Source organism: Sminthopsis crassicaudata, chromosome 1 (assembly GCF_048593235.1).
Source record: "Sminthopsis crassicaudata isolate SCR6 chromosome 1, ASM4859323v1, whole genome shotgun sequence".
In the NCBI taxonomy this organism is placed as follows: domain Eukaryota; kingdom Metazoa; phylum Chordata; class Mammalia; order Dasyuromorphia; family Dasyuridae; genus Sminthopsis; species Sminthopsis crassicaudata.
Window position 1 is genome coordinate 339,643,450 of NC_133617.1, and position 15,106 is coordinate 339,658,555.

A 15,106-nucleotide genomic window follows, 5' to 3' on the forward strand; every position below is an offset into this window, starting at 1 on the left:
TATATAGATAGGAGTGAAAGTAACAAAGACAATGTATAGCACAGTGTTGGACTTAATTCTCTCCAAATTAAATGTGCACATTTAACAAAGCAGTGGCCCCAAGGAAAAAAGACTACAAGAAGAATTAATGTCAACAGAGTAGAGGACTTTTCTGTAGGAACAATTTGCTGACAACATGGAGAGAAGGCTGAGCCAACACACATATGGCAACAGTGGAGCAGAAATAGAGTAGGCAGCTTTCTGAGATTCAGTGTACATAACTGCATTTGTTTTCTAGGCCAGAACACTCACAGATGAATGGAAAAGGTGAAGAACTTACAGATCAAGCACATATTGATCAGAGACTGTTAGCTAAACTAATTGAAGCCTTAAAGGCCTTGATTTTGGCTTCTCCGGAAGCATGTGATTTCAGATAAGGCCTGGACTACATTCCATTGTCCAAAAAAGGATACGGGTGAGAAAGCTACACATCACCTTGTCTACTACATTCCACTGTGTGACCTCACAGGCCCTTTATAAGCCCACTGCAGACAGCAGTCGCTCTCTTTAACCTGGCTCCCTAGCCTGGGTTAGTCAAGCCAAGTTGATGGATAGCCTAGAGAGGTAAGGAGTTTGGTAGTGAACATGTGGGTCTTCAGACCACGTGTTCACTAGGGAGTTAACAAGTCAGGGTATTCAGTCAGGGCATAATGTGAGTAGGTATAATAAAGGCTTTTAAGATTATACGTGGCTGTTCTTGAGCGTGCTACCGGTTATTAAACAATAGATTCAAGAGATCATTGCCAGAGACCTTTGAAGGCCTCAGAGGAGGTGAGCTGGGTAGAGTTGACACTGCAAAGGTCAGTGGCCAAAGGTACTCTGTTGGGCCTAGGACAGACGGGTAATAGTAACTGCCAGGAGGGTATGTTACACTGAAGCCATTGACAATTTACCTCAGGTGAAGTCAGTCTCTCTCTAGTTGAAGTTTCCACAGAAGAAGAGGTTTTGAATACTATGGGGCTCCTTTCCTGTGGTAAACAAAGCCTCTGGTGCTTAGGCTATTCTAGATGAGATTTACAAGATGGGAGGCTGGATCCACAGCTCATACAAAAGCTGTTTGAAATTTTTCAGGTTATATAACAAGAAGAGGTTATCTCCATTGTCCATCTCTATAAAGGTAAAAGATAATCTATGACAATGACAGGAATGTGGGCAGAAAATGTTTGTGGCAGCTCTTTTTGTAGTGGCTAGAAACTGGAAAATGAATGGATGCCCATCAATTGGAGAATGATTGGGTAAATTATGGTTTATGAATGTTATTGCTCTGTAAGAAATGACCAGCAGGACTTCCGGCAAGATGGCGGCGTGGAGGCAGACAGCTGCTTGAGCTCCTCGTTTTCTCTCAGAACTTACTTCATGACAAGCCTCAGAGTTAATGCTTGACCAGAAAAGAAACCCACAAATAATCACCAAGAGAAGACATCTTTGAAATTCACCAGAGAAGTTCTGTGTTTGCTCGGGAGAGGGTCGAACAGACTGGGCGCAGACTGAGGGCAGGCAGCAAGAACGAGGCAGACAGCTCACACAGCTCAGACTGGAGGGGGGAAGAATACAATCTCTATCATTTCTTCAAAAAGACTTTTACCCCAGTGTGGATACTCTGTCTTGGCAGCAAGCCAGGAGCAGCAGAGAAGACGTAAACACCGAAGGTGAAGACTAAAACTCCAGAAAGCTAAAGTCTCTGGAACCCGGCCACCCCCACCCCCACCTGGAGTGACTCAGAGCTTTCTCAGAGCCTCAGAGTGCAGACGCAGCACAACCATCGCTGTTCTGTTAGTGGCTCTCTGTTGCCCTACCCCCAGTCTGTAGAGGAAGCCCATTAACATCATCCAGCCCCATCCCCCCCAAAACAGACCTATTGTTTCTCTTGTCAATTTGTTTTCTTCCATTCAGCTCTTGACAAAATGAACAAAAAATTCAAAAGGGCTCTAACCATTGACAGCTTCTGTATGGAGAGAGAGCAAACTTCAAACACTGAGGAGACTAAAAACAGACTGTCCCCAGAGGAATCCCCTAAGGGGGATATTATCTGCTCCTCAATACATAAGACTCTCATAGAGGAAATAAAAAAGGCTCTCACAGAGAGCTAGAAGAGAAATGGGAAAAGGGAAGGGAAGCTTGGAAAGAGAGCCTGGAGAAGTCATCCAGAGTAGAAAAAGAAATCAAATCATTGAGAAATAAAATTAGTGAATTAGAAAAGGCAAACAACTCCAAGGAAAACAGGATTGGTGAATTGGAAAAGATAAACGCCTCCAAGGAAAACAGGATTAGTGAGATGGAAAAGGCAAACAACTCCAAGGAAAACAGGATTAGTGAGCTGGATAAAGAAATCAGCTCTCTAAAAAATAAAATGGAAAAAATGGAAGAAATGGAAAAAAAATTCCATACAAGATAAAAACACAATTGGACAATTACAAAAAGATATAAAAAAGCGAGTGAAGAAAATACATCATTGAAAATTAGACTCGAGAATACAGAGAGGCTTGGAGAGACTTACATCAACTGATGCTGAGTGAAATGAATAGAACTAGAAGATCGCTGTACACTTCAATGCTGTATGAAGATGTATTCTGATGGAAGTGGATATCTTCAACATAAAGAAGATCCAACTCACTTCCAGTTGATCAATGATGGACAGAAATAACTACACCCAGAGAAGGAACACTGGGAAGTGAATGTAAATTGTTAGCACTACTGTCTATCTACCCAGGTGACTTATACCTTCGGAATCTAATACTTAATGTGCAACAAGAAAATGGTATTTACACACATATATTGTATCTAGGTTATATTGTAACACATGTAAAATGTATGGGAGTGCCTGTCATTGGGGGGAGGGAGTGGAGGGAGAGGGGGATAATTTGGAAAATATTATAAAAAAAAATTACTCATGCATATATACTGTGGGAAAAAAATTCTAAATGAAAAAAAAAAAAAAAGAAGAAAATTAGACTCGAACAAGTAGAAATGAATGACTCAAGGAGAAACCAAGAGGTAGTCAAGCAAAACCAGAAAAATGAAACAATGGAAAAGAATGTCAAGTACCTTATTAGAAAGACAACAGACCTGGAAAACAGATCCAGTAGAGACAATTTGAGAATAATCGGACTCCCTGAAAAATGTGAGGAAAAAAAGAGCTTGGACACTATTTTCGAGGAAATTTTCAAAGAGAACTGCCCAGACATTTTGGAAACAGAGGGTAAAATAGACACTGAAAAAATTCATCAATCACCTACTGAAAGGGACCTTAAAATCAAAACGCCAAGAAATATAGGCCAACCTCAAGAACGATCAGACGAAGGAAAAAATACTGGAAGCTGCTAGGAAAAAAAAAAAATTCAGATATGGAGGAGCCACAAGAAGGATAACCCAGGATCTAGCAGCGTCCACATTAAAGAAACGAAGGGCCTGGAATATGATATTCCGAAAGGCTAAGGATCTTGGTATGCAGCCAAGAATAACTTACCCAGCAAAAATGAGCATCATTTTCCAGGGAAGAAGATGGACATTTAAAGAAATAAATGAATTCCATCTATTTTTGATGAAAAAACCAGACCTACATAAAATATTTGATCTTCAAATACAGAACTCAAGAGATTTCTAAAAAGGTAAAAAGAAATCTTGAGAACTATACTTCTGTTATAAAAATATGTAAAAAACATATGTATAATTTCTCCTGGAAACTAGAGGTGGAAAGGAAACTATATCATAAAAAAGTGTAAAGTGATGGTACTACATCTCATGAAGAGGCAAAGGTAACCTATTATATCTGAGAGAAAGAAAGGAGGGGGATGAACATAGTGTGTATCAATAGACATATTCGATTTATGGTGAAACTTCTTCCACTTCATTGAAAAGTGAGAGGGAAGGAATAAGCTAAGGGGGAGGGAATACAGAAATTGTGAGAAAAAGTGGTAAAATAAGGGGAGAAACTTTAAGATGGGGGAGGGATACTAAAAAGGGAGGGCTGTGAAAAGCAAGTGGTGTTCACCAGTTTAATACTGGGTAGGGGGGTAAGAGGGAAGGAAAGGGGAAAAGCATAAGCAGGGGTTAATAGGATGGCAAGCAATATAGAATTAGTCATTCTAACCATAAATGTGAATGGGGCAAACTGCCTCATAAAGAGGAAGCAGTTAGCAGACTGGATTAAAAGTCAGAATCCTACTATATGTTGTTTAGAGGAAACACACCTGAAACAGGGTGATACATTCAAACTAAAAGTAAAAAGGTGGAGCAGAATCTACTATGCTTCAGGCAAAGCCAAAAAGCAGGGGTAGCCATCCTCATCTCAGACCAAGCAAAAACAAAAATTAATCTAATTAAAAGAGATAAGGAAGGGCATTATATCCTGTTAAAGGGTAGCATCAATAATGAAGCAGTATCAATATTAAACATATATGCACCAAGTGGTGCAGCATCTAAATTCACGAAGAAATAGACAGCAAAACTATAATAGTGGGAGACCTCAACCTTAGACTCTCAGAATTAGATAAACCACAAAATAAATAAGAAAGAAGTCAAAGAGGTAAATAGAATACTAGAAAAGTTAGATATGATAGATCTTTGGCGAAAGCTAAATGGAGACAAAAAGGAGTATACTTTCTTCTCAGCAGTTCATGGAACCTATACAAAAATTGATCATATACTAAGTCATAAAAACCTCAAAATCAAATGCAGTAAGGCAGAAATAGTAAATGCATCCTTTTCAGACCATAATGCAATCAAAATTACATTTAATAAAAAGCCAGGGGAAAATAGACCAAAAAATAATTGGAAACTAAATAATCTTATACAAAAGAATGATTGGGTAAAACAGTAAATCATAGACATAATTAATAATTTTACCCAAGAAAATGACAATAATGAGACATCATACCAAATGTGTGGGATACAGCCAAAGCAGTAATAAGGGGAAGTTTTATATCTCTACAGGCCTACTTGCATAAAATAGAGAAAGAGAGGGCCAACGAATTGGGCTTACAACTAAAATTACTAGAAAAGGAACAAATTAAAAACCCCCAGACAAACACAAAACTTGAAATTCAAAAAATAAAAGGCGAGATTAATATAATTGAAAGTAAAAAAATTATTGAATTAATTAATAAAACTAAGAGTTGGTTCTATGAAAAAACCAACAAAATAGACAAACCCTTAGTAAACCTGATTAAAAAAAGGAAAGAGAAAAAGCAAATTGTTAGTTTTGAAAATGAAAAGGGAGAACTCACCAGCAATGAAGAGGAAATTAGAACAATAGGAGCTACTTTGCTCAACTTTATGCCAATAAATTCGATAACTTAAATGAAATGGAAGAATACCTTCAAAAATATAGCTTGCCCAGATTAACAGAGGAAGAAGTAAGTAGTCTAAATAGTCTCATCTCAGAAAAAGAAATAGACCAAGCTATTAACCAACTCCCTAAGAAAAAATCCCCAGGACCAGATGGATTTACATGTGAATTCTACCAAACATTTAAAGAACAACTAACTCCAATGCTATATAAACTATTTGAAAAAATAGGGATTGATTGAGTCCTACCAAATTCCTTTTATGACACAGACATGGTACTGATACCTAAACCAGGTAGATCAAAAACTGAGAAAGAAAACTATAGACCAGAAAAAGACCAAATTAAAAACCCCCAACCAAAAATTAAACTTGAAATACAAAAATTAAAAGGAGAAATCAATAATATTGAAAGTAAAAAAACTATTTAATAAATAAAACCAAGAGTTGGTTTTATGAAAAAGCCAATAAAATAGATAAACCTCTGGTAAATCTGATCAGAAAAAAGAAAGAGGAAAATCAAATTGTTAGTCTTATAAATGAAAAGGGGGATCTTTCCACCAATGAAGAGGAAATTAGAGAAATAATAAGGAGTTACTTTGCCCAACTTTATGCCAATAAATTTGATAACTTAAGTGAAATGGATGACTTCCTCCAAAAATATAGGCTTCCTAGATTAATAGAGGAGGAAATAAATTGCTTAAATAGTCCCATTTCAGAAAAAGAAATAAAACAAGCTATTAATCAACTCCCCAGGAAAAAATCCCCAGGACCAGATGGATTTACATGTGAATTCTACCAAGCATTTAAAGAACAATTAGCCCCAATGTTATATAAATTATTTGAAAAAATAGGGAATGAAGGAGTCCTACCAAACTCCTTTTATGACACAGACATGGTACTGATACCTAAACCAGGTCAATCGAAAACTGAGAAAGAAAATTATAGACCAATCTCCTTAATGAATATTGATGCTAAAATCTTAAATAAGATATTAGCAAAAAGACTTCAGAAAATCATCCCCAGGATAATACACTATGATCAAGTAGGATTCATACCAGGAATGCAGGGCTGGTTTAATATTAGGAAAACTATTAGTATAATTGACCATATTAATAATCAAATTAATAAAAACCATATGATCATCTCAATAGATGCAGAAAAAGCATTTGACAAAATCCAACATCCATTCCTAACTTGAGAGTATAGGAATAAATGGATTATTCCTTAGAATAATCAGGAGCATATATTTAAGACTGTCAGTAAGCATAATATGCAATAGAAATAAACTGCAACCTTTCCCAGTAAGATCAGGAGTGAAACAAGGCTGCCCACTATCACCATTACTATTCAATATAGTACTAGAAACGCTAGCCTCGGCAATAAGAGCCGAGAAAGAGATTCAAGGAATTAGAGTAGGAAATGAGGAAATCAAACTATCACTCTTTGCAGATGACATGATGGTATACTTAGAGAACCCCAAAGACTCTGCTAAAAAGCTATTAGAAATAATTCAGAATTTTAGCAAAGTGGCAGGATACAAAATAAATCCACATAAATCCTCAGCATTCTTATATATCACCAACAAAATGCAACAGCAAGAGATACAAAGAGAAATTCCATTCCAAACAAATGTTGAGAGTATAAAGTATTTGGGAATCCATCTACCAAAGAACAGTCAGGAATTATATGAGAAAAATTACAAAACACTTGCCACAAAAATAAAATCAGATTTAAATAATTGGAAAGACATTCAGTGCTCTTGGATAGGCCGAGCGAATATAATAAAGATGACAATACTCCCCAAACTAATCTGTTTATTTAGTGCTATACCAATCAGACTCCCAAGAAACTATTTCAATGACCTAGAAAAAATAACAACAAAATTCATAAGGAAGAATAAAAGGTCGAGAATTGCAAGGGAACTAATGAAAAAAAAGTCAGAGGAAGGTGGTCTAAGTGTACCTGATCTAAAGCTGTATTATATAGCAGCAGTCACCAAAACCATTTGGTACTGGCTAAGAAATAGACCGGTAGATCAGTGGAACAGATTAGATACAAAGGACAAAAAAGGGTACATCTATAGCAATCTAATCTTTGACAAACCCAAAGATACCAACATTAGGGACAAAAATTCATTATTCGGAAAAAACTGTTGGGAAAACTGGAAATTAGTATGGCAGAAATTAGACATGGATCCACATTTAACACCATATACCAAGATAGGAACAAAATGGGTCCATGATTTAGGCATAAAGAATGAGATCGTAAATAGATTAGAGGAACAGAGAATAGTCTACCTCTCAGACCTGTGGAGAAGGAAGGAATTTATGACTAGAGGAGAACTAGAGATCATTATTGATCACAAAATAAAAGATTTTGATTACATCAAACTAAAAAGTTTCTGTACAAACAATACTAATGCAAACAAGATTAGAAGGGAACTAACAAATTGGGAAAATATTTTTAAAAGGAAAGGTTCTGACAAAGGTCTCATTTCCAAAATATATGGAGAATTGACCCTGATTTATAGGAAACCAAACCATTCTCCAACTGATAAATGGTCAAGGGATATGAACAGACAATTCTCAGATGATGAAATTGAAACTATTTCCACTCATATAAAAAAGTGTTCCAAATCACTACTGATCAGAGAAATGCAAATTAAGACAACTCTGAGATACCACTACACACCTGTCAGATTGGCTAAGATGACAGGAACAAATAATGATGAATGTTGGAGGGGATGTGGGAAAACTGGGACACTGATACATTGTTGGTGGAATTGTGAAAGAATCCAGCCATTCTGGAGAGCAATTTGGAACTATGCCCAAAAAGTTATCAAACTGTGCATACCCTTTGACCCAGCATTGCTGTTATTGGGATTATATCCCAAAGAAATAGTAAAGAGCGGAAAGGGACCTGTATGTGCCAAAATGTTTGTGGCAGTTCTTTTTGTTGTAGCTAGAAACTGGAAGTTGAATGGATGTCCATCCACTGGAGAATGGTTGGGTAAATTGTGGTATATGAAGGTTATGGAATATTATTGCTCTGTAAGAAATGACCAGCAGGAGGAATACAGAGAGGCTTGGAGAGACTTAAATCAACTGATGCTGAGTGAAATGAGCAGAACCAGAAGATCACTGTACACTTCAACAACAATACTGTATGAGGATGTATTCTGATGGAAGTGAAAATCTTCAACATAAAGAAGAGCCAACTCACTTCCAGTTGATCAATGATGGACAGACATAACTACACCCAGAGAAGGAACACTGGGAAGTGAATATAAATTGTTAGCACTACTGTCTATCTACCCAGGTTACTTATACCTTCAGAAGCTAATAATTAATGTGCAACAGGAAAATGGTATTTACACACATATATTGTATCTACGTTATATTGTAACACATGTAAAATGTATGGGATTACCTGTCATGGGGGGAGGGGATAAATTGGAAAAATGAATAAGAAAAAAAAAAAAACAAAAAACTATAGACCAATTTTCTTAATGAACATTGATGCTAAAATCTTAAATAAGACATTAGCAAAAAGACTTCAGAAAATCATCCCCAGGATAATACACTATGATCAAGTAGGATTCATACCAGGAATGCAGGGATGGTTTAATATTAGGAAAACTATTAGTATAATTGACCATATTAATAATCAAATTAATAAAAATCATATGATCATCTCAATAGATGCAGAAAAAGCATTTGATAAAATCCAACATCCATTCCTACTAAAAACGCTTGAGAGTATAGGAATAAATGGACTATTCCTTAAAATAATAAGGAGCATATATTTAAAACCTTCAGTAAACATCATATGTAATGGTGATAAACTAGAACCTTTTCCTGTAAGATCAGGAGTGAAACAAGGTTGCCCACTATCACCATTACTATACAATATAGTACTAGAAACTCTAGCCTCGGCAATAAGAGCCGAGAAAGAGATTCAAGGAATTAGAGTAGGAAATGAAGAAATCAAATTGTCACTTTTCGCAGATGATGGTATACTTAGAGAACCCCAAAGACTCTGCTAAAAAGCTATTAGAAATAATTCAGAATTTTAGCAAAGTCGCAGGATACAAAATAAATCCACATAAGTCCTCAGGATTTTTATACATTGCCAACACAATCCAACAGCAAGAGATACAAAGAGAAATTCCATTCAAAATAATAGTCGATAGTATAAAATATTTGGGAATATTTCTACCAAAGGAAAGTCAGGAATTATATGAGCAAAATTACAAAACACTTGCCACAAAAATAAAGTCAGATTTAAATAATTGGAAAGACATTCAGGGTTCTTGGATAGGCCGAGTGAATATAATAAAGATGACAATACTCCCCAAACTAATCTATTTATTTAGTGCTATACCAATCAGACTCCCAAGAAACTATTTTAATGACCTAGAAAAATAACAACAAAATTCATATGGAAGAATAAAAGGTCGAGAATTGCAAGGGAACTAATGAAAAAAAAGTCAGAGGAAGATGGTCTAAGTGTACCTGATTTAAAGCTATATTATAAAGCAACAGTCACCAAAACCATTTGGTATTGGCTAAGAAATAGACTAGTTGATCAGTGGCATAGGTTAGGTTCACAGGGCAAGATAGTGAATAAAAATAGCAATCTAGTGTTTGATAAACCCAAAGATCCCAACTTTTGGGATAAGAATTCATTATTTGACAAAAACTGCTGGGAAAACTGGAGATTAGTATGGCAGAAACTAGGCATGGACCCACATTTAACACCACATACTAAGATTAGATCAAAATCGGTCCAAGATTTAGGCATAAAGAAAGAAATCATAAATAAATTGGAGGAACATGGGATGGTTTACCTCTCAGACTTGTGGAGGAGGAAGGAGTTTGTGTCCAAGGGAGAACTAGAGACCATTATTGATCACAAAATAGAAAATTTTGATTACACCAAATTAAAAAGTTTCTGCACAAACAAAACTAATGCAAACAAGATTAGAAGGGAAGTAACAAATTGGGAAAACATTTTTACAGTTAAAAGTTCTGATAAAGGCCTCATCTCCAAAATATACAGAGAATTGACTTTAATTTATAAGAAATCAAGCCATTCTCCAATTGATAAATGGTCAAGGGATATGAACAGACAATTTTCAGATGATGAAATTGAAACTATTTCCACTCATATGAAAGAGTGTTCCAAATCATTATTGATCAGAGAAATGCAAATTAAGACAACTCTGAGATATCATTACACATCTGTCAGATTGGCTAAGATGACAGGAACTAATAACGATGAATGTTGGAGGGGCTGTGGGAAAACTGGGACACTGATGCATTGTTGGTGGAGTTGTGAAAGAATCCAACCATTCTGGAGAGCAATGTGATATTATGCCCAAAAAGTTATCAAACTGTGCATACCCTTTGACCCAGCCATACTACTACTGGGCTTATATCCCAAGGAAATACTAAAGAAGGGAAAGGACCTGTATGTGCCAAAATGTTTGTGGCAGTCCTTTTCATAGTGGCTAGAAAGTGGAAAATGAATGGATGTCCATCAATTGGAGAATGGTTGGGTAAATTATTGTATATGAATGTTATGGAATATTATTGTTCTGTAAGAAATGACCAACAGGAGAAATACAGAGAGGCTTGGAGAGACTTACATCAACTGATGCTAAGTGAAACGAGCAGAACCAGAAGATCATTATACACTTCAACAATGATACTGTACGAGGATGTATGCTGATGGAAATGGATTTCTTCAACATAGAGAAGAGCTAATCCAATTCCAATTGATCAATGATGGACAGAATCAACTACACCCAGAAAAGGAACACTGGGAAATGAGTGTAAACTGCGAGCATTGGGTTTTTTTGGGGGGGTTTTGTTTTGTTTCTCTTCCTAGATTATTTTTACCTTGTGAATACAATCCTTCCTTTGCAACAACAACAACAACAAAATGCGGTTCTGCACATATATATTGTACCTAGGATATACATACTATAAGATATTCAATATGTATGGGAATGCCTGCCATCTAGGGGAGGGGGTAGAGGGAAAGAGGGGAAAAACTCGGAACAGAAGAGAGTACAAGGGATAATGTAAAAAACAACAACAACAACAAAAAATTTACCTACGCATATGTACTGTCAAAGAAAATGTTATAATTATAAAAATTAATAAAAAAAAATAACAAAATAAAAATGAAAAAATGAAAAAAAAAAGAAATGACCAGCAGGATGAATACAGAGATGCTTGGAGAAACTTACATGAACTGATGCTGAGTGAAATGAGCAGAACCAGGAGATCACTATACACTTCAACAACGATACTGTATGAAGACATATTCTGATTGAAGTGGATATCTTCAACATAAAGAAGATCTAATTCACTTCCAGTTGATCAATGATGGACAGAAACAACTACACCCAGAGAAGGAACACTGGGAAGTGAATGTAAACTGTTTGTACTACTGTCTTTCTACGCAGGTTACTTATACCTTTGAATCCAATTCTTACTGTACAATGAGAAAATTGGATTTACACACATATATTGTATTTAGGTTATACTGTAAAACATTTAATATATATGGGATTGCCTGTCATCTAGGGGAGGGAATAGGGGGAGGGAGGGGAAATTTTGGAAAAATGAATACAAGGGATAATGTTGTAAAAAAAAAAAATTACTCATGCATATGTACTGTCAAAAAAATTATAATTTTAAAATTAAAAAAAAAAAAAAAAAGGAGTGTGGGCAGGGGGGTGTCTCTCAGTTATTGTTGGCAAGATTGTTGCCAGAGCTCTCTATAATAGGCTGATTCTCCACTTGGAAGATGGTCATATACCTCAGAGAGAATATGGCTTTAAAAAGGGCTAAGGAATAGTCAATATCAGTGGTCCTCAAACTTTTTAAATAGAAGACTAGTTCACTGTCCCTCAGACTATTGGAGGGCTGGACTATAGTAAAAACAAAAACTCACACTCTTTCTCCGCCCCTCAGCCCATTTGCCATAACCCAGCTAGCTGCATAAACGTCCTCAGTGGGCCACATCTGGCCCTCGGGTCGTAGTTTGAGAACCCCTGGTCAATATGAGATTGACAGATGCATTGTCAGAGCTGTCTCCACAAAATTTGGGAAAGAGGGTATTTACACTAATTGAAAATCTAGAGAGATGTGTTAACCTCATTGCTGTATGCCGAGTGAAACCTAGTTAATATACCAGCACCACGACAGGAAATTGAATTGCTTCTATTTGAATTGTCTCAGGAAGATTCTGAAGATCACCTGGCAGGATAAGAAACCAGGTACTGAAGTCCTTTCTTGAACTAAAATGCCAAACATTCCAGCTCTACTGCAGAGAGTGCAATTCCAATGAGCAGGCTACATTGTTCAAATGTCAAACATATGCTTGTCGAAAAGGCTATTTTATGGAGAACTCATACAGGGCAAACGCTCACATGGTAGTCAGAAAAAATGAAACAAGGAAACTCTCAAGAACTCTGGAATTGTTTGGCAACATGGGAGACACTGGCATAGGACCACCCAGCATGGCATGCTCTCATCAGAGAAGGTACTGTGCTCTATGAGCAATATAGAATTAACTGAAGTAGCTCTAAAGAAAGGTGAGATGCAAAAAGTTAGACAATCCATTGCAAGTGTTCACATGGACTATTTGTGCTTGACCTGAGTAGAGCATTCTGAGCTCATATTGGTCTGATCAGCCACAGTTATTCATACTTTGACTCTATAATAGTGATGTTATTTTGGTCCTCTTTAAGGATGAAGGATAAAACCATAAGAGGTGTTTTTTTTGTTTTGTTTTGTTGAGGCAATTGGGGTTAAATGACTTGCCCCAGGGTCACACAGCTAGGAAGTGTTAAGTGTCTGAGGTCACATTTGAACTTAGATCCTCCTGAATTCAGGGCTGGTACTCTATCCACGGCACCACCTAGCTGTCCCCCATAAGAGGTTTTTTAAAACAGGATTTTGTATATCTGATCAAGCAAAGTTTCTGAATCTATTGAAAAAATCATATTTTTGTTATTCTAGTTATTAATATGTCCAAATATCTTTATAATTTAACTAACACTGAACTAATGCTACATTCTTGATATAAATCTTGAATGAATAGTGTATAATCTTTGAAATATGTTGCTGTAGTCTCTTGGCTTAAATATTTTTTTTAAATTTTTGCACCAATATTCATTAGGGATATTGGTCTATGCTTTCCTTTCTTTGTTTAACTCTCCTTGATTTGGTATCAAGACCACATTTGCAGCATAGAAAAAATTTTATAGACGTCCCCCTTTTCTTACTTTTTTCAAGTAGTTTCTATAGTATTGAAATTAATCATTCTTTAAATGTTTGATAAAACTCATTTGTAAATCCATCTGGTCACTGGGTTTCTTTCTTTGAGTTAATTTGTGGACACTCTAATTTTTCTTTTTCTAAGATGAAACTACTTGAGTTCTCTATTTCCTGTCTTATTATACTAATTTATGCATTTTAAATTTTTGGTAAATATTAATACATTTTATTTAGACTGTAACTTTTATGGCTATATAACTAAGCAAAACAATGTCCAATAATTTCTTTTATTTGTTTATTGGTCAAAAGTCCAATTTTAAAAATCTTTGATATTACTAGTTTAATTTTTTTCTTTTTGGTAATCAAGTTATTTAAAGTTTTTTTTCTTCTTTGAAAAAAACTAGCTTCACAATTTAGAACATGCCCAAAGGTTATAAAACTGTCCATATCTTTGACTGAGCAGATCTGTATACCAAAGAGATAATAAAAGAGGGAAAAGGACCCACATGTGCAAAAATTTTTGTAGCAGCTCTTTTTATAATGGCAAGAAACTGGATTACATGGGGAATAACTGAATAAACTATGGTATAATCAAGCTAGTAGATCATTTCTCATAGAACAATAATATTCTACTAGCTTGATTATACCATAGCTTATTCAGTTATTCCCCATGTAATGAGCATCCACCCAATTTCCAGTTTCTTGACATTATAAAAAGAGCTGCTACAAAAAAAAAGTTTGTTGATCTAGCTCTTTGTTAGTGAAATTAATTATTTATTACATTAGTTTTTTTTTTTTTTAAATTAGCTCTTAGTTTTATTTATCAATTAAAAGGTTGTTTGCTTTTGGGGGAGGAGGTTTTTGGTTTTCAGATTTATTTGGTGTTTAATCAAGTGTTTGATTTGTTGTTTTCTTAGTTTGCAACTGTATGCCCAATTAGTTATTTTTCTTTTGTTGGTGAAAATAATTATAAATATTTTCCCTAAGGTTTATTTTAGCTGCATCCTATCAATTTTGCTATATTTTTGATTAATGCCATTTTCTTTGATGAAATTTTCTATTTCTTCTATGCTTTGTTCATTGATTCATCAATTCTTTAGGATTGAGATTTTTAATCTCAAATTATTGTTTTCTTTCTGCACAGGCCTTTTAATATAATTTTTATTTTATTATATTCATTTAAGAAATATTTCTGCATTCATTTGTGAAGTTTTTATACCTCAGTACATGGTCAGTTTTTGTAAAGATAGCATGCATAGCAGAAAGATATGCAAATGCTTTGCTGTTTCCTTTTAGTAATCATCAGAGAGATCTCATCTCAATTAAGTTTTGAAGTTCAAGTCAGGTTCTTCTTGTATATCTTTTTGTTAGATTAGACTAGGTATGAAAGGGATAAGTAGAGGTCTCTTACTATTATAGATTTATAAACTATTTCTCCCTTGATTAACTTTTCCTTTAAATATTTAGGTGCAGTATTATTTGATACA

The 15,106-nt window shown here is 35.3% G+C and overlaps 1 protein-coding gene across 3 annotated transcripts in view; it reads right to left on the reverse strand.

The window, feature by feature from the left end:
- The window catches only part of SRD5A1 (steroid 5 alpha-reductase 1), an 86,387-nt gene that overhangs the window by 55,531 nt on the left and 15,750 nt on the right, over positions 1 to 15,106 (reverse strand). The window lies entirely within an intron of this gene.